The sequence below is a fragment of the Canis lupus genome, chromosome 1 (assembly GCF_003254725.2).
Source record: "Canis lupus dingo isolate Sandy chromosome 1, ASM325472v2, whole genome shotgun sequence".
Classification (NCBI taxonomy): domain Eukaryota; kingdom Metazoa; phylum Chordata; class Mammalia; order Carnivora; family Canidae; genus Canis; species Canis lupus.
Window position 1 is genome coordinate 119994109 of NC_064243.1, and position 26624 is coordinate 120020732.

Sequence of the window (26624 nt, forward strand, 5' to 3'; positions counted from 1 at the left end):
CTCGGTGTCGCCGGGCCTCAGCATGTCGCATCTGAACTGTCTCGCACGGCGGCCCTTCTTCTGCAGAAACGACCTTGACTTTCAAACTAATGTCCCCCGTCAGGGCGACCGAGGGGTGTGGGTGGCGAGTGAGGGTCTCGGGTGCGCTGCCCGGTGCTCCGTGCGGCCCACGTGTGGGCGGCTGCTGTGTCCAGGGCTGGGGCTGCGCTTCCGGCCGGCCTCCCCTCGCGGCTCAGCTCCGGCTTCTTCCCGTGATCCCGTGGTGCCGGTGGTCACTGGTCATGGATTTGGGGCTGGTGGCCGCAGCACCCTGCGGGATGCAGGCCTCCAGCGCGTAAGCAAGTCCCAGTGTGGGGACCGGGGTGGCTCAGCGGGTTGAGCGTCCGCCTTGGGCTCGGGTCGTGACCCCATCCTGGGGTCCAGCGTAGAGCCTGCTTCTCCCTCTGCCTCTGCCCCTCCCTCCGCCTCGCTCATTCTCTCTCTCCCCTCAGGCATGCAAGCTCTCTCAAATAAATAAATATAATCTTAAAAAAAACAAGTCCCAGTTTTCAGTTTTTTAATTTTTTTAAAAGATTTTATCTATTTATTCATGAGAGACACAGAGAGAGAGAGGCAGAGAGACAGGCAGAGGGAGAAGCAGGCTCCATGCAGGGAGCCCGACGTGGGACTCGATCCCAGGACCCTGGGGTCATGATCTGAGCAGAAGGGAGGCCCTAAACCACTGAGCCGCCCAGGCGCCCCCCAGTTTTCAGTTAATGTGACTTTTTCTTATCGTTCCTCTTTAAGATGTATATATATGATTTTATTTATTTATTTATTTATTTATTTATTTATTTATTTATTTATAGATGTATTTTTAAGGGCTCTCTCCACCCACCATGGGGCTCCAACTCTCAACCCCAAGATCAAGAGTGACACACTCCACCTGTGGAGCCAACCAGGTGCCCCTGTGCGTCTTCAAGACATTATCATGCTCGCAGGTGTCATGTTTCCTAGAGCAACCCGTGGTATGTTTTTAAGAAGGGAGGTGGCCAGGGATCGACGACCGAAGCCATTGTGTGTGCTTCCCATCGAGACGCTCCCTCTGAAAGGTTCTCCAGAGGCAACAAGGCTTCTGGGCTTCCAACTGACAAGTGATACCTTGACCGAGGGGTCAATTCTTCCTAAAGATCCAGAAGGAAAATAGAATTGAACGAATTGTGAAAGTGGAAGGAGGAAGAAGGTGGTCCCTGGTGCGGCCTCCCGGTCAGGGTGCTGTGGCCGCCACGTGGGAAGTGTAAACGCCATCCCCGGGGCCGAGTGGGCTGGTTTGAACCCTGGGGAGTTTGGCAAGAGGCAAACAATTCTTTTTATTTTATTTTTTTAAAAGATTTTACTCATTTATTCATGAGAGACACAGAGGGAGAGAGAGAGAGAGAGGCAGACACACAGGCAGAGGGAGAAGCAGGCTCCATGCAGGGAGGCTGATGCGGGACTCGATTCCGGGACCCCAGGATCATGCCCTGGGCTGGAGGCAGATGCTCCACTGCTGAGCCACCCAGACGCCCCGAGAGGAACAATTCTGACCCGAGTCGCAGGCTGGTCTTCGGGACGTGGGGAGGCCTGGCCTTTCTGCCTCCCGTGGAATCTTACCCTTCTGGCGTCCTAGGAATTTCACCCTTTTGAGCCATGGTCATTTTCCTGGTGCCAAGATGCTGTCTTTGTGCTGGAGCACTTGTCAGAAATTGTGACGTTAGACAGCAACGTGCACTCGGTGCCACGGACAGAAAGGGACATGTCTTGTTAGTGGCACGGGGGGCGGGGTACACAGCCCGGGTGGGTGGCTGTTACTGCCTTGGCACCGGAGGCGAGAATAGTGTCCAGTTCCCTGATGCTACACCCGCGAGGGAACAGGCCGGGGCTACCCCGGGAGATCTCCCTTGTTGGCCCACACAGGCCTTGAACCGCGAGGCCAGGAGGCCTCAAGGACGGGGGCGGCCACTGTGGGTCGACGACTTTATACACCGGTTCGCCGTGCGTCTCCTTGTTTCTTACGGATGCACCTGAGAACATTTTTCCCCTCAAATGCTTAGCCTGGGCTCGCCCGCAGAACAGCGGGCTCGTGTGCCGTGCACCCCGACCCCGACCCCAACCCCGATCCCAGGGAGCACAGGAGCAAGGAACGCTCAGCAGCCCCGTTCTCCCCACCGGCCGAACCCAGGCCCCGTGTCCTCAGAGCGAACGCAAGGACAGGCTCCCCGCCGCGGGGTAGCAGGCTGGGCCTCCGCGCCGCGTACTGAAAACGTTTATAAAACAAACTTCAACTTCTTCCAGGAACAAAAGTTTCACATGAGGGAAGGAGCCTCTGCTATATCGGGGTCTTGGATTCCTTCCCTCCTGGCAATTGTGAGCCGGCGTGCAGATTTTGAAGTTCCCTCCAGAAATGGAGGGAGACGGATTTAGCACGTACGCAGAGAACCCACTGCTGTGAAACCCCCCGAGCTCCCCCCACCCCACGCCCCCCGGGAGGTGAAGCCCTTCTTCCCTCGAGGACGATAGACCCTAGGGGTCGGAAGCACGTCTGCATTGCTCCCCGCTACTCCACGATCCTTCGTGGAGCCGGGTACCTGTGTGGCACCCAGACGTGGGTGCTAGGAATGGAGACCAAGTGGACGTGTGGGGGCCTCAATCTTTGCTGCCTCTGCGGTGACCCTCAGGTACTTGTGACCCGTGTCTGTGAACCCACAGGGCTTCCAGAATAGACCACACCTCTTGATCTCACTGAGCTCCTAGGGAGCCGGACGTATTGTATTTTTGCCTCTCCGGCCAGTGGAGGCCGTACTTGGTTATAAACGTTGACGGAGGGATGCTGATTGCTGATTCGGTTTGCTTTGAATCGGCTGCCCTGTCCCCAATTCCCCATAAGGCTGAGTGGAGGTGGGACAGGAGGCGCGTGGATGGTCTGGTTTTAAGAACACAGAGCATCTTCTTCATGAGCACATCGGTGCTTTTTTTTCCCTTACATTTTCTGAGTGCCGTTGTGCACGCCCCGCGCCGGAGACGGAATCGCACCTCCCCTGCTCCTCCGGGATATCTTCCCTGCGGCGTGCAGGGTGGACGTGGGCAGTGCACGAGGTTTGGGCTGGGACCTGCCAAGGGGTGTCAGCGGGAAGAGGGCTGGGAGGGCAGGCCTGGGGAGGGAGGTGTGGGCAGCCTGAGGGATCCGGCAAGGGGCTGGGGCAGCTTGCGCCGGCGGCAGAGAGAGGGAAGGGGAGCACTTGAGCCTGGAAAGACAGGGTTGTGAAGTCAAGGAAAACCTATCCAATGGCTGAGTTTGGGGACGGCAGCCCCGGTTCCAGACAGTAACCCCCACACGGAAGCTGCAAATGAAAGTGACCCCAGAAAACATTGAACAAGCTGGTAGCCGACATTGAGGACGTGTGCAATCACAACAGAACCTTTTTTTTTTTTTTTTTCTGGGCGACATTATTTCAGTTCTTGGTGGGTAAGTGTTTTTACCCCTAAAGATAGTCCTGGAGTCCCAGAGAGCCTCCCTTGGAGAGAGAGAGAGAGCTTCTGAAGAATTGGAAGCAAGAGGGCAGGAAGGAGAGGCCAGGAGGGAGGGCCAGGGCAGGGTAGGTCCCCCGTCTCCCTCATGGACTGCGGACATCACCATGCGCCCACGGGCTGGGACAGCGAGCATGGGGAGTGTCTCTGACCATCAAGCACCGTTATGTCTCAGTGATCCTCAGCGGGCTTTGGTGGAAGAACAAAGTAATCAAAAGAAAAAATGTCAAATAATAATAACAGTAACCAGAAAAATAATAATAATACCGGAAGAAAGTTCAACGCCGTTGATCAGATTCCCGGAGTTGGGGGGAGAGCGTCTGCCGACGCCATGGACAACACGGTGCCAGGTTTTGTTCCAGGGACAGATAAAAAAGGAAAAAGAAAAAACACCCCAAAAAACAAATCATGGACTGCCTATCTAACCCCCCCCATCACTGATAATGCAAACACAACTGCAAATAAACATGTCAGTTGTCCACACACAATGCACGCATACGCACAATCCATACTTCGGGTAATTCTTTAGCTTTGATCAAACCAACGTCCTCTTGGGCCTCAGAAACAACACCATTGGGCATCCCTGGTGGCTCAGCAGTTTAGCGCCGCCTTCACCCCAGGGCGTGATCCTGGAGACCCGGGATCGAGTCCCACGTCGGGCTCCCTGCATGGAGCCTGCTTCTCCCTCTGCCTGTGTCTCTACCTCTCTCTCTCTCTCTGTGTCTCTAATAAATAAATAAAATCTTAAATAAAAAAAAAAAGAAACGACACAGTTAATTCAGTTTCGGGGTTTGGGGTAAAGTTTGAGGGAATAAAAGAGGGGAGGCTGATGCAGCGGTGCCCACCGGGGACTCGGGCAAGCGGAGGCTTTCTGCGGGAAGGTAATTATATCTTCATTGACCCCTCCTTGGCTCCCCCAGCCCGGTGTCGGGGGCTCTCTGCCTGGCGGCGTGACATCTCCTTTCGGGATGAGCTGCTGTCACCTTGCTGAGCGCACCCCCTCCCTCCCCACACCCCACCCCCCTCCCCGGATGCATTTTCTAATCAGTTCACATGATTGAGCCTCCACCAAGTGATGCTTTACTTAATTCCTTTTCGCCCGTAGGGGTGTGAGGCTTGGAGGGCCGCTCGTCAAAACTTTGGAGGGCTCTTGTCAGTTTGAAAAGAACATGACCTTTAAATTGTATCAGTATGTTTGCTGGTGCATAAGGGAAAGGAAAAGGTTTGTCCTGATGGAAAAACCACTCGGAGACCAGGGAGTAATTCAGAGGGAACCGGCCTGGGAAGTTAATTTGTTTATACGTAATTGGCTTAAGTGGGGGTGAGAATGGGGTGCACGCACCTGCTGGCTACAAGGACCCCCCAGGCCCGGGTCTGGGGACAGTTGGGCCTATTTAGGCTGATTTTTCTCCCTCCCATCGCTTCCCCCCTCTGAGCCACGTCAATTACACGACAGGTAACCAGCATAGTCCTGTCCTGTGATGGAGGAACGGATTTTTTTTTTTTAAGATTTTATTTATTTATTCATGAGAGACAGAGAGAGAGGCAGAGACACAGGCAGAGGGAGAAGCCGGCTCCATGCAGGGAGCCCGACGCGGGACTTGATCCCGGGACCCGGGGGTCACAACCTGGGCCGAAGGCGGGCGGTCAACCACTGAGCCACCCACGGGTCCCGGGAGGGATGGATTTTAAGGAGGAATTTGCTCTTCTACGACCGACCAGCAGCTCTGGAGCTGAGTCATTAGCTAATGGCTGGCAAGGGCTGTCCGGCCAGTGCCAGGTGTGGCGGAAGCTGAGGACCGGTTTGGAAGAAAAGTCCATCAAAACACTGCTTTTTAGAAATCAAGGCGTGGATTGTGGTTTTTATTTTAAAAGTGTCGCTAGAATAGAAAGAATTTGGGAGGCCCATCTGTTTTACACACACGCACACGCACGTGCACGCACACTGCCTTGTATGCGTTTGGTACACTGTGTACAGTTTTGGCTGTTTATTTGGGGTGCGTCGCTCCTTTTTAAGTGGTGTGACTTCGAATTTAGGAAACCTTCACGGGTGAGCCTTGGTGTCAGGGTCTGCGACCACTCTTCTCTCTCTCTCTCTCTCTCTCTTTTTTTTCCCTCAGTTAAAATATTTTGATGTGTCACACAGGAAAAAAATGAGACGTTAAGAAAATGGGCATTTCCTGCTTTTAAAGAGGTGACCAAAAAAAACCAACAAAAACAACAACAACAACAAAAAACAACTCCCCTCCCCCAAAAAAAACAACACAAGATTTGAGCCGGGAGCAGATGTATACTTATTTTTAATTTTTTTTCATTGGGAACATGTTTATCTTTCAGAATCAAGCAAGCTGCCCACGTTGTCATTCCTGTCCGCTCAGGGGAGAGAGATGGCTAGTTCCGTGGAGCCCAGGGAGCGAGCATATGGAGACGGGGATTCAGTAAAAACATCTGGTGTGCTGGGATCTGACGCTGGGATAGAGCACCTTGCTCTCCGGTGGAGGGTTATGTGATTTCTGGAGATTAATAATTCTGGAGGGAAAATAATAATAATAAAAAAGGTGGCTTCTTCAAGAGGCACTCGCAGGAGGAGCAAGATGCGTGGTGTGTCTCCGTATAAACGCGTTGTGACGAGACAAGGTGTTTGCAGGAAGAAAGAGCAGCGAGTGGGTTCCTAACTCCGAGCCCCGTTTATCCTCGTGCTGCGAAGCAGAAGCATTTGTCAGGTTGGGTGAAGCCCCGGTGCCCGACCGCGAGCAACGGTGCTGTGAAGTATTGACTGAGTCTCGGTTCCTAATGCAAAATGCAAAATGGGAATTGAAACGTACTTGATGGAATTAAAACATTAGTATTGGCTTTCAGCTCTTGCCTCTCTGGCTCCCGTAATAAATGCAGGGCATCTTAAAAATAAAAGCCAACAAACCCAGAGAACACAGCCAGACGCCTTTGCAAGACAGAGGAGGCACCAAACCTCTCTGCGAGATTTGAGAATTGATTTTCTCCAGTGTGAACTCCGGCAACTGTTTCATCTCTAAGTTTGACATACACTTTTCATTTATTTTAAGTAGAATGCTTTTATTTTTACTACGGGTATATGAAGACCCTGTGACATGTTGATAGATGGAATAATCCTGCTTGCCACGTTAAACCCTATGTAGGGGACGTCGGAACGGGAATGCTCCGAAACACCTACCGTGAATACGCTGACCCTCGCATCATTAAGCACGTGTGTGCGCTGGGCCTCTCCACGTGGGGAGAAGCGTAGGGTTCGGTGTCTGGTCCCTTCCGAAGGAGGGTCATGGGGCATTTCATCCGAGACAGCGTCCTTTTGTCCACGGGCTGGGTGTGGTCCTTTGGCACATTGTCCTTTACCGACTAGGCTTGGTGTTCATCAAGATGGCAGGAACCAACATGCCTGGTTCTCCGCGCCTGGAGGAGGTTCAGGCCTACGCTTAACCCCAAATCTTGAGAGTCTAAGTCCACGGTGACGAGGAAGCCCTTCGAGCCCCGGGGAATCCAGGCCCAATGCTTTAGTTCTCGTTTCTCGAGGCTTTGAGGAAATCTGGGTTTGGGTTTCCAGCCTGACGCTCCCCAAGGGGTGGCGTGCTTGGGCCGAGGAAGCAAAATGCCCCAAAGGGCCCCATCTGGGCTCCACACATATCCCTTCTGAGGCTCGTGACATTTCCAGCAATCTCAGCTGAAAGCCCAGAAAGCCCTGGTAGTCTTTTCTAACCACCGGCTTCTTTCTCGCTGCCCTCCTGAAGCCTGGCTGTAGACTTCTGTCTGGTTCGGGGCCGCTCTTGCACCGACTCGACTCCTGTCCAATCCCAGCGGGTCCTCGGCCCCGGGGAGGTGAGAGGGAAGACGGGGGAGGTCTGGGAAACAGGGAGGACCTTCATCTGGCCCTAGCCCGGGCCACCCAGCCCGTCGTCATTGGTGGAGGCCTCCAGGGAAGCCCGCTACTCACCCAGTGCCCACCTCGCACGGATCCCGGGCTGGCGCGGGGATGGCTTATCCTGACCTAACCCCAAGGTTTCGGGGTCCCTTTCGGGTCCCAAGCAGGCCGCCCCTCCCGGGAGCTGAAGAGCTAAGCTGCTAGACTTGTTTTTAATCAGTACGATTTGCTTGGGCCTCCAGGTCTCGTTCCAGGCTGTGGACTCCCAGGCTGCTGGGACTGCGTCTGGCGCCCCGGCCGCCTGCCTCTCCAGAGTTTATTTCGAGGACACTGCAGGCCGAAGCCCTTGACTTCTGGTCTGAAGAGCTCGGGGTCATTCCCGGCGATTTCCCGGAGGGCTGTGGCGGGGCGGGCTCCCGGGTTGGCACCCGTGGCGGGCGCATCCTGCTTTGGGTTGAGAGCGGGCCGCTTGGCCTGCGGAGCACAGAGTATTGTCCTGGGGTCTGAAACTTTCCCGAGACTTGGGCCTGTCTGGGCGAGGCGAATCTATGGCTCTCCAGACACGTTTTGAGTGAATTGGTTTCAGCTTTCACAAAATGCTAATGTTGATATTGTTTACGTCTGGTTGCATTGTTTTTCAGTTTAAAATTACAGCTTTAGTACATTAAGCTAATTTCATAATACTGTATTAACTTAATATTCCATAAATCACACATGTCAGATCGCATTGTTACGGATGCACAGAACCCAAATTTACTACTCAGGCTCTCCAAACACATGTATTCATAATTTGCTCCAGCGAGCCCTACGCCGCCATATAGGGTTAAGGAATTACACATTCCAATGCCAGGCACAGATCACGCTGCTCCCTCTCTCTCTCTGCAATTGTTCTCCATACAAATTGAAACAATATATTTCCAGCCATTTTCATAGTTGTAATTACTAGCAAAAATCGTAATACCGCGAACATATTTTAAACACCTGCACTTTTGGTCCGACGCGTATATATGTTTTTTTTTTTTTTCTTTCCCTTTTAAGCTGAGTGTTTCCATTTGAATGAGGTTGAGAAAGCTCACTCGTGGTGGTGGTGGTAGCAGTCGCTGGGGGACGTTTTGCCTTCTGCGGGGGGGGGGGGACGATGATAACTTTTGACTTGGAAGGGAGAGGAGGAGAGAAAATGGCAGAGGCGCTCAGCCTGCACGCGTTCTCCTCTCTGCTCTCCGTCTGTCTGTCTGTCTGTCTGTCTCTCTCTCTCTCCACCTTGGCAGAAGGGACTTAATTGCAGCGGGACTGGCTCTTCCGTGCTGCTGCGGGGGGCACTGTTGCAAGGGGGCAAAGTTCTGTGCCTGAGCCCGGCTCGCGGGTTCCGGGAACAAAGGGATGCTCTCTGTGGGGGCCATGGCGGTCGGTGGGCTGGGGCACGGAGGAGCCTCTGTAGGGTTTTAACCACACACTGTCTAATCGGGCTCTGACAAGTCCATTGTAAATCAAAGGTCTGGTAAGTGGGGATGCCAGAAATGTTTGATCTCCTTCCAAGCCTTGAAACAACTTGCTTATTTTTTCTGCAGTTTGGCTCCTCACTAAAATAAAACATTGCGAGATGAATGTTCTGACGGGTCATTGTGTGTCAAGCTGTCACTCTGTAATGGTTACATATTTCAGCTGGATTGAGGTGGTGCCGGTTGGGGGAGGTCTGTGGGAGAGAGAGAGCGAGAGCGAGAGAGCGAGAGGCAGAGAGAGAGAGAGAGAGAGAGAGAGGCAGAGAGATAGGGTAAGGAAGGAGACAAAGAGTAACAAGATTTCTGCTTTCTCCTTGTGGCTGATCTTCATTTAAACCAAACACTTGTCATGTTCAGGGGAAGTTTTATAAATTTTTAATGATATTGGGTACAACTGGTGCTTTGAAATTTGCTGTACTTTAATTTTTTCTTCGTTAGCAAAGGTTCACTAATGCATTGAAGTGCTAAGAGCGTATCCTAGGGATGCCACGATAATTGTGTTGTTAATAATATTGTGGCACTAGTAATGTTCTCCTGGTAATCAAGGCATGAGATTTTTTTTTAATATATTCAGTTATTACACTGCATCTCGTACAAATCATGTCAATTACAATTGCCAGCCTGTGACAGTTAAAATAATTGTATACGTTTTCTAGAATTTTCCATTGGCTTGGCTAATCAAGCTAAAAAAAAATCAACACATTATTTGCATTAATTTTGTTTCTGGTCTAGTCCCACTCCTAAATCATTTGTCCATCTACTTCAAAAGGCAGAACAGTAAGTATTTTAATAATAAATATACGCACACATTCGCACCGACCTAATTTAAGGATACTTCTGTAGGTCTGGCAAGACGGAATCATCTGGTAGGGATGTTTTGTGTGACTGGGTTTATGGCTTCCAGTGGTGTGCACGCGTGCTGATGCTGGGTTCACGTTGTATACACTTGGGATATGTGGAGTCTACGTTGATAGAGACGAACCTTGTAGGAACATTGGCTTTAGCATTTTCTATTTCTGTATTCAGTCCGTAGTTCTGTCTAGGTCAGGGAAATTACACCATTTCGGTCTTTCCTTTTTGGCTCCACTGAAATAGCTCAATATCCCTCTGCACCAGGAAATGATGTATGTAATACTTTGCAGAGCGGCACTGCAAATTTGCAGCTCAAACACTAGTCTTCCACTTCCAGGAGCTCAGCGTCCTGACCGGCACTGGAGCTTTCTTTATTTGGAACTAAAATAGCTAAACACTCAGAAAGTCCCGAACATGTGAGACCGGCTGCACACGGAGTCCCCTGTGGTGTCTCAGCAAACTTCCCCAAGGCCTGGCCTCTCTCTCTCTCTTTCTCTCTCTCTCCATCCCCGTCACCCAGGGGCCCTCCCTGTCACAGCCATGAGCGGGGAGGGGTTTTGGTGACACGGAGGAGGCATTTTTGAATATGGACCCCAAAGTGCACAGGAGAATGGGAGGAGGGTCCGGGAGGCTGGCAGGGGAGCCCTTAGCTGCCTGGACCCCGCAGCCCCACCGCACACGGGGACAGTGTGTCGGGCGGTGGGGGGCAGCGTGACACGTGTGCCTGGGGAAGGCTCACAGATAGACCCTGAAGACTGAGTCAGCCTGGCCTCTTCCATCTGTAGAATAAAAAAAAAAAAAGAGGATCGGAAAGCAAGCAGGACAGTAACCATATCACAAGGGGCCCTCCAGCAAGGAGGAATGCAGCCCTTTCGAAATAACAGCAGCCAGAAGGATCCGAGGAACGACAGGTGGACAGACACGACCATTTCAGCAATTTTCGGGCACCTCGGCAGTATTATTTGGAGAACGCTAAATAAGTCCCCCAATTCCTGAGGTCCTCCCCGCCCCCCTCTCCCCGCCCTTGCTCTCTGCGCCCTTCTAGGCCATGCCTATGGCGTCAGGCTTTTGCACGAGGGTCGGCGGCTACAGGTTGTGAGGGTCAGGGAAACCAAATATTTTTTTTTTCCCTTCTTAATGCAATCATATTCTCTTAAACATGGCTTGAACAAATCATCTCTCAAAACGTAGAATTTATTTCTCAACTTTGCCTGGAGGTACAGTGGAGAGAACAGATTTTTTTCCTCTCTCTGGCCCTTTGAGTCCTGACCATGCAGAATGGATGGCTTTAGAACTGTACACGGACAGGAAAATCAATGCGTCATACCAGGAGGCTTCAGGGGTTAGGTTCCCATGTCCATGTCAACAAGGCTATTGGTTTTTTTAATGCTCCAAAGTTATCACTTCCCGCCTGCAAGAGCCACCACTGTGACTTGTGTGGTCAAACCTTAACAAAAGAATTTCCCTTTGCCCACCGCGCGGTGGCACGGAATTTAATTACTGCGTAGGGAGAATTTTTCCACGTATGACAATCGAAAACAGGCAGGCAGGCCCCCAACAGGCCGCCGTTCCCAGGACACCTGGCTGGGGTGTTGCGGAGGGGGGTGCGGGATCTTGCTGGGGGGCCCGCACACCACGGCTGCAGGTGGCCTCCGCATTCCCGCGTGACGGCCGAGGAGCCCGGGGGTCCCTGCCGTCTCTGGGGGCTCTGGGGATGCAGCTTGCTGAGAACGGGGACCCCCGGCCTCCTCTGGGCGGGTCATCTCGGTGCCCGTTGGGATTTGGGGTGCAGGGAGTGGGGGCCGTGTCCGTTGTCTCCTGCCTGAAATGCCACTGTTCCGGGAAGGCGGCTTCGATTCGTCAGTGGAATCACGCACCACCAGGTGAAGACCGTGCTGCTTCCAATAATACTTGTTGTCAGTAGATTTTCAACGGAGCATCCGAAAATGAGGCCTCGGTTAAACCTCTGTCGATTCCAACAGTCCAACGACCGCATTTGGTTTATCGAGCCGGGAGGGGGCCCGGGGCCCCGGCAGCCGCCTGGGTGTGCGGATCCTCGAGCCTGCAGCCGCCTGGGTCCGGACCCCCCCCTTCGATCCGTCTCCCTGCCGGCCGCCCCCTCCCCCCCGCCGTTCCCTGGGCTGTCCTGTCGGCGGTGACACAGTGCTAACGCCGCGGTGCTGGAGGCCAGGGTGAGCATTGCTCACTCGCAGCAGGCGGATGAAAAGGCAGTGCAGATGTAATTTGTTTTCAATGGCTGTTTCAAAAGAATAATTGTGGTGACATTGCGGGATCAATATTATAGATTTTTGTTTTCAAGTACACTGTATGTGTGGTGCTAAGGGGAGGCAGGAAATACAACACTGCAGCCTGAATACAATAAAAATGGATTGAGGTCTGCGGGCATTTGTCGGCTGCTAGCCATCACGGCTTTGGAACATCATTGGTGGGATTACCGAGTTTGTCCTCTGGGTTGGCACTTCGTGGTGAATGTGCGCACATTTCCTGCAGTTTTCGGCCTCTGCTTCTTTGGGGACCCGTTTCGTGAATTCGTTGTAGAGTAACTGGAGATGAGTTTCCATACCCCGAGGCTCGGCTTTGCCTGCCGCCAAGGGCAGGTGGCCGGGCTGGTGTGTCCGCGGGTGCCTGGGAGGCGGCGTGGAGGTCCACGGGAGAGGCTGGACCTTCCCACGAGAAAACGTCAGCTTGTCACCCAGGGCAGGTGCCGGCCGGGGCGGCGGCTGCGGCGTCCTCCTGCTGCTGGGGGGCTGGGGTGGGGGCGTCTGAGGGACAGGCCTCCTGACCTTGCCTGCGGGTCCCGGGTGGACCCCCGTGGCGGGTGCACGTCCCCAGGCTCCCCTGCAGGAAGCCGGGGGGCTGCACCTTCGTCCCTGGGCAGCCCGCGTGCCCTTTGGAGACGCGCGTGGCTCAGGCGGCTTGTCTGAACTGTCGCTCGAACATCCACAAATACCAGAGGAGGTGAGCGGGGCCTCCTGAGTTCAGGCGGGTTCCCTGACTTGGGGTAACTACACAAAAAGGCAGATCCCAGGGTGAAAATTATATGAACAAAGAAATTAGTAATAAAGCCGAATAAATGTAATGAGATGTGAAAGAGAGCGAGGTGCCTGTTTTCCCCCTGTCTGTCGTAATTAGCCCTTCAAAGAAATGGAAATCCCGGCAAAATACCTTTCCAGCTGCTGGCTTCAAGTCACACGTGAACGTGGCTTGTGCGGAGGTGAGGGGCAGAGACAGCAGGACGGAGAAGGACGCCCAGGGTAGGACAGCGGGACCATCTGGCCCAGTCGGCTCATTTGACAGACGGGGAAACTGAGACACAGAGAATCTTGGGGCCCCGTCTCCTCTTCCGGGGAGTTCAGAGAGGCTGCCTGGTGTGACTTCCAACCCAAAGCTTGCCAAAGCCCATCCATGAACTTGGCTCCTCTGTGGGCTTATTTTATCTGGATAGCGTGATGTCTTTTTTGGTCTCCTTCTTCTTTTTTAAAATTGAGGATAAATATAAAATCGAGAGAGTCCCATAAAAACCCAGTTTTGCTTGCATTCTTTTGAAAGAATCCAAATATCTGGCAGCACCGGACCCATATCCCGCGTGGCGGCCCCTACCCGCCTGGAGCGGGTCCCTGCCGCCTCTTTGGATGGGGTCTCCACTCTCAGTCGCCTCAGCCCAGCGAGCGTTGGGTTCATTGGCCCTGTTGTAGGGCATTTGGCAGCATCTGTGGGGAGCTGCGACCTATCTGAAATATTTGTTAATTTGGCACAGCGAATGCCAAGGGGGCATTTCCCTCAGGGTGAGATTCCCTGAGTTCTCCTACAAAAGACTAGGGTCAGTGAATGTGAGCTGATTAGCACCCTCTGACCCTACGTGAGCAGTGTGTGTGTCTCTGTGATAGCAACTGTCTGGAAGAAATAAAAAAACAAGAATCATCTCCAAAAGAGCCAGATGTTTACATTCACACTTCCTGAGGATGTCGTTCAATAAACAGTCGCCAAGCTCCTTGCTTAGAGCTCAGACAAGAGGGAACTCCTTCTCTCAAGGAGCTCACAGTCTAATGGGAAAAAACCAAACCCTCCTCCCCCGAAATATGTACTAACTGCTTAAAGCGTAACAGTAAATTCAGGTTGTATTTCCTGAGCACCGACTGGGTACTAGGCCCCGTGATTATCTTCTAAGTCACCGGACAAGGAGAATACCCACAAAAGACAGATTATAGTGAAAAAGGCTCTATGAAAAAAAAAAAGAAAAGAAAGAAAAGAAAAGAAAAAGGCTCTATGTATGTGTTGCGTTTGAACCTGGTTTAAGGCAGAATGAGTGTCTTAATTTAATGGATAGTTATTGTCAGCTCTGCGCTTGGCATTGTGCGAGGAGCTGGAGGTATAATGGTGAGCAAAAGAAGCATTAATCAGGGGAGGACACAGATATGTAATTCAAACTAAAAAGTGTCATGAAAGAGGAGTGCAAGGTTCTGTGAGCACGTACATGTAATGGTCATCTGACCAAGACTAGGGAAGACCAAGGACTCCTCTGGCTTGACGTCTGAACGAGGCATATAACAGAGGACCCCCGTGCAAAGACTCTGGGGCAAGAGAATGCGTGTCGTAACTGAGGAACCCGCAGAAGACCAGGGCGGGTGGAACACGGAGAGCAGGGAGGAGAGGTGCGTGAAGGGGAACTGCACACATGGATCGCTGGGTCCCAGGCCAAGCGGGCTTTTATGGTCCAGGGCGAGACGTTTGGTCTTTGTCCTCAGTGAAACAGGAAACGAGAAGAGTTTAGGCACGTGGGTGTCTACATGTGCTAATGCAAACAGGCCTGTCTTTTAAAATAAGAATTCGTCCTAAGTTGGGTTTCCCAGGAAGCATTTTCTGAGATTCCGAGATTTGTGTGTAGAACGTTCACTGGGGGGAATCTCTTAGGAGCAACACCTGCGAAGTGTAAGGAGAGCAGGGTCGGACGGAGGGAGATATCAAACCATAATGGAGCTGCAGCAGAGGCCTCAGCAAATCCTCTGGAGCTTTCTGGAGCCGGGGTGGCTCTGTACAAATGTCCTTCTACCACTACTCCCATCTGGCCAACTAGCCCCTGGATGTCGGCTGCCTCTGGGAAGGGGGTGTGATCTTGCGTAAGGCTTGGCTAAGTCCCATCATCTGAGGACAGCTTCCACAGGGGAGCTCGGCTGAGGGCTGTCAGCCGCCAATAGTCTCAGGAGCCGGGGTGAGTAAATCACACTCAGGCCACTACAGTCCACCCTTTGTGCGACACGCATCTACTCGTTTCATATAGTCAGTGTGGTAAACAGCTCTTCCAGGATCCTGGTTGGCCTCTTCTCCAGGAGGGACCGACTAGGGGAAAGTTAGTGGGACAAGCGACAATCCCCACCCCTGAAGCTGATCTTTGGCCACTTCTGTGAGTCATCATTTCTGTTTTCTGCTACGCATTATTCTTATCCTTGGCTCGAAAGTCTACTGGTCTGAGTGACTCACCTACTGCAATGATCATCTCTAAAGGCCTTCGGGTCACCATGCCCTTTCTGATCCACGGCTGATTCATTCATCCGTCTATTTCCAAGTTAGGGCTCTGGGTCGGTTGGCTGCCCGAATTATTTAACAACAATCCTATCTCCTCCTTTCCTTTCTTGCTCGACTCTTAGCATAGGAACTCCAAACGAACAGGTGACAATTACGGCTAAATATGTAATGGGACTCTTGCTAAGTCCCCCGGTGGGGACCAGTCCCTGGTCTGGGAATCAGGACCTCTAGATATACTGGGCTTAGAGTCACAGGGACAGCACACCTAAATTCTCCAGACCTCTAGATGTACTGGGCCTAGAGTGGTAGGGACAGTAAGGCCCAATTCTCCAAGCAGATCATCAGGAGGGACGGTAAGTGGAGGCCCACTGACTTCCGCCTTGGGTTCCTGACCCCGTATATGCTACTTGTTAGAGAAACAGAATCCTATAATTTTCATGGCTTTAGAGTGGCTATTGAGTCCTGGAGAAGGCTATCCTATTCTTTCAGGATGTCACCTCCAAGGGGGTGCCCGGCCTGGGCCATTCCATTCCTCTATCAAGCTGGCAGCTTCCCTTGTGGGGAGGTAAGTGAAAGGACCAGTGGATCTCCTGGCCGATATTCCCATGTTATAAAGCAGGGCCCTTGCATGATGTGCAACATTATGTGAGGTCTGGCTTTGGGGTTAACCCTTGCACACTAGTCCTAGCTAAGGCCCTGTGGGCAAGAAAGGCAAGCTCTTATCCAGAGTATGGGTCAATTCTGGTCAAACTGAATCACTACCTTTCCCGGGTAGAAGCCATGCGATGTCATCACGTTACCGCCAAGTGGATGGTTAACCCTCTTGTGGTATGGTGAATCCATATCAAGGATTCAACATCGGTCTCTGTTGCTGGCAAGTTGGACATTTGGCGGTGATAGTAGCTACATTAGTCTTAGAGAAACAGGGTCCTACGATACTGGGTCCATGCATCACCTTTGGGCTACCGTGTCTCTGCTCCTTTCAGAGGCTGCCTGCTATCCCCTGCTATGTCTTTCCTTCTGCTTGATGGCTTAGTACCTCCTCCGTGCTCCCTAGTGGGCACTATCACGCATTACAAACACCCTCACCCTGTGTGCCCTCCCATATCCATCCATATACCTCTTTCTCTGATCTCTTTGTCTGCAATATTCCAATTTTTTTCCTCCCAGGCCTCTCGACCATGCAACTAAGCCATCCTCCACTGCCCATGATTCTCTATATATTCATACGTCAAGTCACCTTTTTTCCATCTATAGAGTGAATTACCAGGATCACCACCCAAAGCTCAGGCTATTGGGAAGATCTTTCCTCCCTGCTGTCTCTTAAGGCCTTTGCTGTGTGGGACCATAGTCACCAGTGGTCTCTTTGAAGAAGCTTATATCTACATACTGATCAGAGAACTGAGTTCAGCCTTCTTCTTTCTCCATTAGTTGGTCACAAGGGTACCTATGATACCAGAGGTGTTAGCTGGGGGAGGCCCTGGTGCTACAGTAGTGGATGACACGGGGTCTGGGATACCAGTTTGCTCGCTGGCCCTACTAATGCCAATCCTTCGTCAAATTCTTCCATATTACAATGGGCTGCTCTGGATTTACCTGATCTCACAATTTGGTAGGTCTGACGAAACCTAGTTCACCACAGCTAGCTCTGATTGCATGCGTGATATTCCGCGGGCAGGCACTTTGTCTCCATGAGGGCCCAGGAGCACACTTGAGGTGTTGTTCATACGGTGTCTAATTCCTTGCTGCATACACTGTATAGTCTTTTCCCACCAGAGTCACTTCTAATAACACCACATCTTCCGGGCCGTGAGGGATCGCCTGCCTCCTGGACCTGCTGCAGAGCCTTTTCCTGATCTGGGGTCCCTGTCAAAGTTGGAAGACACTCTCATCACTCAGCAAATGGATTGGAGCGATGTTCTGAAACGCGGAATACCTGTCTCTAGAATCTGGGGGTGGGGGGTGGGGGTGAGCTGAGAGAGTGCTTTCTTTTTATTTGTGTGAAATGTGAGATGCAATTATTTTGATTGGGACGTCCCTGTGTGTCTTTGACCACGGGATTCCAAAAACCATTGCTGATTTGATGGGTCCCTGAATTTTCTTAGGGTTTATCTCTCACTCTCTGGAGGGCATGCATCTGATGAAGTTTGCCCATCGTCATGTTTTGGGATCTGCTGGATTTCTGTAGGGATCAGACTGGTGAATTAAATGAGATATGCCAGGAGCCACACACATATTTATCCTCCTGGCTGGGCACAGGAGCTGTTTGAGACACTTCCACTTGGCTTTCTGTACTATGAGAGCTCCTACCCAAAGGCCCAAGGAACCGATTTATTTATTTTTATTTTTATTTTTTTTAAAGATTTTATTTATTTATGCATGAAAGGCAGAGAGAGAGACAGAGACACAGGCAGAGGGAGAAGCAGGCTCCATGTAGGGAGCCCGATGTAGGACTTGATCCCGTGTCTCCAGGATCACGCCCTGGGCTGAAGGTGGTGCTAAACCGCTGAGCCACCCAGGCTGCCCTATTTATTTTTATTTTTATTTTTATTTTTATTTTTATTTTTATTTTTTAATACATATTTTTTATTGGAGTTCAATTTGCCAACATATAGCATAACACCCAGTGCTCATCCCGCCAAGTGCCCCCCTCAGTGCCCGTCACCCAGTCACTCCAACCCCCCACCCACCTCCCCTTCCACTACCCCTTGTTCGTTTCCCAGAGTTAGGTGTCTCTCATGTTTTGTCACCCTCACTGATATTTTCACTCATTTTCTCTCCTTTCCCTTTATTCCCTTTCACTAATTTTTATATTCCCCAAATGAATGAGACCCTATAATGTTTGTCCTTTTCCGATTGACTTACTTCACTCAGCACAATACCCTCCAGGTCCCTCCACGTCGAAGCAAATGGTGGGAATTTGTCATTTCTAATGGCTGAGTAATATTCCATTGTATACATAGACCACAGCTTCTTTATCCAGTCATCTTTCGATGGACACCGAGGCTCCAATTTAGAGGTTTAACAACTTCCAAGTATGTCCATTTCAATTATACATTTTCGGGACTTGGAGATTGCCACCAGGCAGACCTACCCAGAGCCGGATCGAGGCCAAGATTTCATTTTTCGCCTGGCCCTCATGTATGCACACTCAGGTTGTTTTGCTAGGAAGCAGAGAGGGTGACCCTTCTCTTCTTCTAGAGAGAAGTTGGAGGTTTTGAGTGCTAGGGGCTGAGTCAGATTTGAGTCCTAGACTGAGGAGGCTGGCGGGAGGTTTGGTGAAGTAGCTTGGGGTGTCCCAGTGTGTGGGACGTGTGAATGGCGTTAGATAGTATAAGGGCGTGGTATTAAGTCAGAGCGAGTCACAAGGTGGGCAAGTTGTTCCTTTTTCAGTTCAACGTGTTGGAATATTTGCTGGTTCCCAGATGGACAGGTTGAAGCCTCTTGAGTGGGAGCTGAGACAGAGATGGCGTGGCAAGTGGCTGATTTTTGTAGTATTGTCTTCCTCCAACTCTGAAATAGGACTTATTCTGAGACAAGAAATAGTAGGACAGCTTCCTGCGGAGGAACCAGTGAGCTTTGTCCTCTTAGCTTATTTCTCCAGCCTGGTCCCCACCTTGGAGGTGATGTGCCCACCTCTGGGTCTTGAGGGCGTGTGTAACTGGTGTGAGCTGGGAACCCAGAGGGGCCACCCAAATTCCTCCAGTCTAAGCGGGAGGGAAAAGACTTCACCTTCTGGTTCTGAAAAATTTATGTGTAACAGAAAATGCCTTCTAGAGTCTAAACGGACTAAATGGTGAACTTTCTGGGGTCAGCAGCTGCCTCCCAAACTTGACGTGTCCTCTCTGCCATCTTTAGTTACTGGGCTCAGCTCAGGGTAAAGACCCACCTCGCTGGAGCTCACGGATCTCGTGAGGGAGATCAGAAGGGGAATAGCCTTGGAACTCAGACTTTTCTGACCAACAGTTTTTCTTTCGTTTGGGCAAGACATCAGAAGACCGTGTATGAGTCTCCTATTGCCGCTCTGCTAAATCACCACAAACTCGGTGGCTTGACCGACACAAGCATAGTATATCGCAGTTCTCTTGGTCAGAAGTCTGACACAGGTCTCGTTGGACTGAAATCAAGGCATTCCTTTCGAGGCTTTAGGGGAGAATTCATTTCCTTGCATTTTTCTAGCTTCTAGAGGCTGCCCTCATGCTCTGTTTCATGACCCTCATCTTCAAAGGCAGCGAAGTGGCATCTCTCCGACACTGTTTTTCCTCTTCATGTCTTTTTCTCTGATCAAAGCCAGGAAAGGTTTCCTTTTTTTTTTTTTCCTTTTCTTTTCTTTTCTTTTCTTTTCTTTTCTTTTCTTTTCTTTTCTTAAGGCTTGAAGTGGTTAGTTTGGGCCCACCAGGATAATCCAGGATAATCTCCCCTACCTCCAGGATTTGTATCCTTAATCCCATCTGCAAAGCGCCTTTACCATGTAAGGTAGCGTATTTACAGTTTGTGGGCTTCGCGTGTGGACATTTCTGGGGGTCATTATTCTGTGTGCTACAGACTGTAACATTTAAAAAGGAATCTTAGATTCTAATCTCTGACCTCCCACTAGTTTGGAATTCCTTCTGAAGCATTCCTGATAGATGTGCATCACCCTCTGATCGCGCGCCCCGTCGTAGTCCACTCGCCGATGCTCACTCTATGTGCCCTGTTCCCTGTTCCTAGCGACATCTCTTTAGGTTGTTTGTTTGCATCTTTGTTTGTTTGTTTCAATCAGATCTGAATCTGGAATTTTGTAGAATGAACTCAGTAGAAAGCTATCTCAATAGGACTTTGGATCGGCTGCACAGAGCCGTGCCACGAACAAAGCTGTGTGTGCAAGTGGGTTCTGGGTGTGAGTTTGGATTCCTCCCCCCAGACACAGGATGCAGGAGGTGGCTTCTGGCACTGAGCATCAGCTTTGAGTCTCCTCTCTGTCTCGTGAGAGCCTGGGAGATGACAGTGTCCTGTTCACACGGCCCATCCATTTACTTACCCACAAATACCTAATGAACCATCGCCATATGCCAGACACTGTTCTGGATACTGAGAAGAGCACTGAACAAGGCCAAGTCATTTCTCTCCCGTAGCTTCCATTCTAATGCTGGGGGTAGGATGAGAAATAATAAATGAATAAGTCCCTTTTGTAATATCTCAGAGATAACAGACGCCGAGACGGAAAACACAGCAGATGAAGGGGAAAGGGTGGAGATGGATGGGGCTGTCCTATAAGACATGGTCAGGAAGCCCTCCCTGGGGAGGAGGCGTTGACCAACGTGGTGAATGGACTCAGTGATTTCTAGAACCAGGAAGACCCGTGGGTGTGATGTTCTGAGACTTTAACCGAGGTCTCTTATCGTCCCTGTGTTCCCCGGACCTCTCAGGACCTGGGTCATCCTGCCACCCTGCTTCCAGAAAAAGTTGCCAGGGCCGAACCACAGTGCGAGCAAAGGGACACCTTCAAAAGTTTCAGAACAGCTTCTAAAACTCACGGCAAAGGTTTTGCTTTGTCAGAGCCAGACCTGGTGGACAGCAGAGTCCTTAAGACCTCGGGGTTTGAAGTTGATGTCATCAACGGTCAGCCCGGAGGGACAGTGAGCAGCAGATGTCCCGGGGTGCAGACGAACATCCCATGGGTCGTGTGGGACGGTAAGGAGAGTTGAGTCTGTCCCCGGCAGTCCCTGGCCACGGTGAACGGTGGGTATTTCCAGCTGCACGTGTGGGTGGTACCAAGAAAGGAAGTCTCCTGCTGACGATGACGGCGATGCAGCGGGGACGTTGTGTAGGTGAGCTCTGGGGCTGTGCCCTTTGCCCTAAGCTTCTGAGCCCAGGTTCCAGTACCTGAACCTCTCCTCTAGTATCCGCGGGGTGCTTCGTTCCCAGCTGTGACTCCTGAGGACCCCGTGCGACCCCGGGGCCCTAAGAGAAACATCCAGGATTGATTGAAGCCGACGGAATCTGGCAAACAGAGGATGGATGGGTCTCATCGGTTAGCTCCGGCCTAGTAACGGCTTCGGGGACGTTTCCTTCGTGCTGCTTGGCTTGAAAACCCAAGGTGCTCGTCGAATAGGAAATAACTGAATATTTCCAGTTTGGCACGCTCTCCCCAAAGCGTGGTGGCTGAGCCCCCAGGGCTCCCCTTCTAGATCCTTCTAGTGGATTTGCTTCTATCCCTCTTTCTCACTTGTTGGGCATAAGGAGAGCTTTCCCCCTGCGAGCAGACTGAGCCGTCGCGCTCGAGGACCAGCGTCGCGGTCAGGGCAGGGCGAGGCTTTGCTTCCCGGGCAAGTTTCTAATCTAAGCAGCTGGCAAGGGCTGGGGGAGGCTGCTGCTGCCCTGACTAATAAGGATCGAATCCCAGCGCGGCCGTCAAAACAGCTGGAGAAGCTGCAACCCCCGTTGAACCAGAATTCGGGCAAATATCTTGACGCAGAAAAACCGCGTGAGCACCCCGGTAGAAATTATACTTTTATAGTTATTTTTACATCCAAACATTACTCTTCGAGTGCCGTCATATTTTATGAAAACTTTTATTAACATTTCGAAATGACCTTCCCCTCATGGTGAGGCTATCAGTCCCGGGAGCCATAACCTATTTAAAACATTTTCATCTTTACAAACACAATAAAGTAAGCTGTCTTCAACATAGATTTGTAGATCTCATTAGAGATACTTTTTAAAAAAGGTAGTGCGTCCCCGGGGAACGTAGTGACAGGTTGTAATCTTCGCACGCAAAGTTTTGAAACACGAACACTTTGTGCAAATGGATTGTCTCATCTTGGGGGTGCGGTTGCCACTAGATCTGCTTCGTGAAGGCTCTGCTATCCGGCGGGGATGGCGAAGGCTCCGCTTTTCCAGACGGGGCAAGGGACGTTGGGTGGGGTGGAGCTGGGAGGGGGGTCCCCATGGGGTAGCCCCAGGCGTGGCGAGGTCGTCCGAGGTGAGGCGAGGGGCTGGGGACCCAGGGGTGCTCGGGAGCTCACGCAGGGACCAGAGACAAACGAGGCCTTTCTTTGATTAAAGCCTGCTTGGTCTTCTAGGTTGTAAATGAGGCTTCCCCCTTGGGTGGTGACTGGCTTAGGTGGCAGTCGAGGGGGTAATTTCTCAGAAATGCTGCCTCCAGCGGGCCAGTGTTCTGGAGGCTGCCCTGCTTAAATGGTCTTTTTATGCAGCAGGATAATGGCAGCTTGCACACTGCTAAATCAGGCCTATTTTCTGAGGAATGGTTGCATTCAGGGCACTTCTAATTTGTCAGAAGAAATGCAGACCATCTCTCCAGGAGTCTGCTGGAGAGGACATCATTTCTCTGCAAGCTCTGCCTTGGGTCAATGTGCGGCTCGCCTAGCATGCCATCCCCTGTTGCTCTACCTCCCAGGGACCGCTGATTTATTAGGATTAAACAAGCCATGTCCTCTTCCTGACTCAATCCCCGGGATGAACATTCCCTCTCCCGCCACCCCTCCGCCCCGCTCTCCGGCCCCTTCCCTCCGGAGCCACAAGACAAGGGAAGGGGCCCTTTACAACATGCTCCCCATGTCCTGTGGGAAGCGGGGCCAAGCAGGTGCCACTGGGCCGGGGCCAGCGCTGGCGGGCTACGGGGCACAGCGGGTCTCAAGCAGGGCCGGGGCGGGGCTGGAGAGATGAAGCCAGAGCCGTTGGTAATAGAACACAGTCCTCTTCCCCAGTGTCCGACTGGGGAGCGGGTCCCAAGGGAACCACACTGCTGATGCCCCCAAATGTTCTTCGTGTAACCACTTCCATTGCACGATCGCTTGCGCCCCCCTCGCCCCCCAGGAAGCTCACTTAACGAAGCACCGCTCTGGCCTGGCACCCATTTTAAAGCATTTTGTTTGGCGCGGGCTTAGTCCGTGGCTATTACTGTCAGGCTGCAGGGGATGCACATGTGGTCTGGTCCCCATCTGGGGTCCCCTCTCCATCCTCTCACCCCCTGGTGACGGCCTCCGTGCTTCAGCAGCAGGGCACGAGGGGGGCCCGGCGTGGGCTCCCCAGGGCTCTCCGTGGCTCTGGCCAGATGCCGTGGGCCTGCGGTGGGCACCCCTGGGAGCCGTGGGGAGCAGTAAAGGAGCCGCCGCGTGGCTGACCCCAAGGATGGTGCTTGGCAGGTGTAGACCCTCCATGAGCAGAAGCTCCCTGACTGCTGTGGTTTCCCGGGCTCCTTCTGACCCCCTGGGCTCTTCTGTCCTGTAGCTGGTTTCCCTCTGCCGAGACCCCAGGACCTTTCTCCATCCCCCCAGATGCCCGGCCGCAGGAGCAGGTGAGGTGAGGACGGTGCAGACCGGACTTGGGGTTTGAGGAGTCGCTGCCTCCCCAGCATCGGGAGGCAGGCCTTGTCCCAGCCGGGCGGCTCTGCCTTCTGCACAGGGGTGCAGAGCCGCTGGCCTCTGGCCTCACGGCCGATTCGGGGGCGCAGCCCTGTCCTGGGCCCCGGGGCGCAGAGCCACCCGGCGTTCCGAGGGCAGGGCCTCCGGTCTGCAGCCTCGCCCGATCCGGGACTCCTGCCCTCCTTCATCTCGGCGCTTGAATGATGGTTCTTTACCCCCTTTTGAGTCTGGGTCTAACTTCCCTGGCTGCCAGGCTCACCCTCCCGGGCGCCCTCGGGGGATCCCACGCACTGGGCCCTTCTGAGGGCCGGCCCGGAGTTCGGAGGCGCGGGAGGCTATGCGTGCCTGCTTCCCCTTGTTCTAGGCGGAGGCTGGCAAGGAATGGGGACTCGGCCGTTGACGTCTCTCCTCCCCTGACTGTATCTGTTTTGGCGAAATGACATTTGGCGGAAGCTTCGGTGGTGTTGGAAAAATTTGGTCCAGTTATCAAAGAGCGAGGGCATGAGGCCCAGTTCCTAGGTTAAGTCGGTGAGAAAGGATATTGGAAAGTAGGGCAGCCCGGGTGGCTCAGCAGTTTAGGGTCTGCCTCCTGCCCAGGGCATGTCCCCGGAGTCCTGGGATCGAGTCCCACGTCGGGCTCCCCCCAGGGAGCCTGCTTCTCCTTCTGCCTCTCTCTCTCTCTCTCTCTCTCTGTGTCTCTCATGAATGAATAAATAAAATCTTTTTTAAAAAATTGGAAAATAATCCACCTCCCCTTCCTTTTTGTCTAACAGTATTTCCTTTTTTTTTTTTTTAAGATTTTATTTATTTATTCATGAGAGACACACACACACAGAGAGAGAGAGGCAGAGACCAAGGCTGAGGGAGAAGCAGGCTCCATGCGGGGAGCCCCATGCGGGACTGGATTCCGGATCCAAGGATCACGCCCTGAGCTGAAGGCAGATGCCCAACCACTGAGCCCCCCAGGCGTCCCTGTCCAACAGCTTCTCCACTGGAGAAGCTGCATTGAACGTTTTCGACTGGGTTTCGTGGCCCGGCAGCTGGAAACTGTTGCCCTCCAACCCAGACGTCTCTCCAGCTCCCGCATCCTGGACGCTGCTCCAGCACATCAGCCTTCATGCTGCACACATGCAGGTGCTCAGGACGCCGCTGTCACCGGGGTGGAGACAGAGATGCGTGCTGGCACCCAGTTGCATGAGCGCCCAAGCCGTGTCGATGGCACAGGAGGCAAGAGGCTGTCATCGTTCACATCAGAGAGACAGGCCAGAGACACCTTTCTCAGGAAGACAAGTGACAAACTGTCACCCCCCCACCCCGGCCCCCAGTAAGCGAGGGGCGTCCTTGGGAAGCCATGGGATGCAAGGCACAAGCTCGCATTGATCACAACCCTTACGATGCTCCCAGAATTGTGCTGTCTAGGAAACCATTTAAACCGGTGAGCAGAGAATACAGCATTTGACAATGGTTGTTTTGTTTTAAGACACATGCATTAAAAATACATCTGAAATCCGGGGCACAAAGAATCCAAATAATGTTATTAAGTTTCTTGTTGAGGAAGGTCCCCTGGGACAGCTGGCTCTGCTCTTTTACAAAAAAAAAAAAAACCAAAAACCAAAAAACAAAAAAACTTGCAGAACTCAACTTGTTGCGTGAACAAAGCATATTCATTTCTTTCTGCTTCTCTCTCCCTCTCTTTTTTTTTTTTTTGCATTTTCCACTTTCCCATTTCTCCAGAGGAGACAAACAAATCTCTGAGGGGCTATTAAGCTGCAAATACACCGGAGCCAAAAATAGAAGATGCAGCCTTATAAACATTTTGCATATTTTGGTGTAATTTGTCGAAAATAGCACAAAATATGCTCACAGTTGGCATCTAGAATGCAAATATTAGGAATCCGGTCCCCTGATACACGGTGGTTTTTCAGCAGCGTGGTGCGGGCTCGGCCAATAGCTGTCGCCCGGCTCCGTGGTTTGTGGGGGCGTGAAGACTGCCGGCACTTGTGCGTGCAGAGCACGAGGGAGCTCCGCGGTGCCAGGTGACATGACACTGGCGGCCCTAGAGGTTCCGGGGCACCAAAGCCGAGAGTGGAACTCAGGGAAAACCAGAGACGTGTATTTCCAACATCAACGATGCTGCCTGTTTTTGTGAGCCGTGTGCCCGAGACCAAGAACCGAGGTGGCGGGCCACGCGGGCGGGGGGCTGGCGGACACATGGCCCTCTCCTCCCGTTCCTTCCAGAACATGGGGGTTAAGTGGTTAAGGGGCTTTCGGGAAGGAAGCCTGCGATCCGTGGGCGGGCTGGTGGGAGTCTCTCCCACCCAGGGCTTGAATGAGGCTGCCTGGTTTTACGGCGGACGGTGACTTCGTCTTCCCTCTCCTGACAGGTGAGACGCGGCCCTCCTTCGCCCGGGGGGTCCCCCCTGTACATCTGGCACCCACCTCACAGGTGAACCTTCCCGCTCCTCGATGATGACGGGTAAGAAAAACAAGATGTCTTTCTTGGTTATAAATTTAACTCTTCTATGATTAGTCTGGGCAATTAGGACACCCCTGGGGTTGAGTGTATGGCTGAGGCACAAGCTGGAAGTCTGATTAGCTCAGGTCTCTTGATGCTTGTTCCTGGTAGTAAATGCCTGGCACATACAGTATTGATTTTCATTTAGATATCTTAATGTTTCCAGACAATCCCGGCAGATGTGGGCTGAACTCAGATCCGCGGGAGCGCCGGCCTGCAATCTGCAAACATTTTTCTTGCCACTTTGTTTCATTTTTCCTAAACTTAACTGATTTGGAATCGGGAGATATAAATGAAAAATGCCGCGTTGGCCTATCAATCACGGCCTGCGCAAACATGGCCACTGCCCTTTCCTAACATCCTATTACCACCGGGTAGTTGGCTAGTCAAACAGGAATAAAGATTACACT

At 52.1% G+C, this 26624-nt stretch overlaps 1 long non-coding RNA gene across 1 annotated transcript in view; it reads left to right on the top strand.

Annotated features, from left to right (window-relative positions):
• LOC118352024 (uncharacterized) overlaps positions 1-26283 on the top strand; it is an 82139-nt gene extending 55856 nt beyond the window's left edge. Inside the window, exon 3 of the long non-coding RNA XR_004808423.2 lies at positions 26084-26283. This is a non-coding gene — a long non-coding RNA (uncharacterized LOC118352024). The remainder of the gene's footprint in view (positions 1-26083) is intronic.
• Positions 26284-26624: the final 341 nt, after the last annotated feature.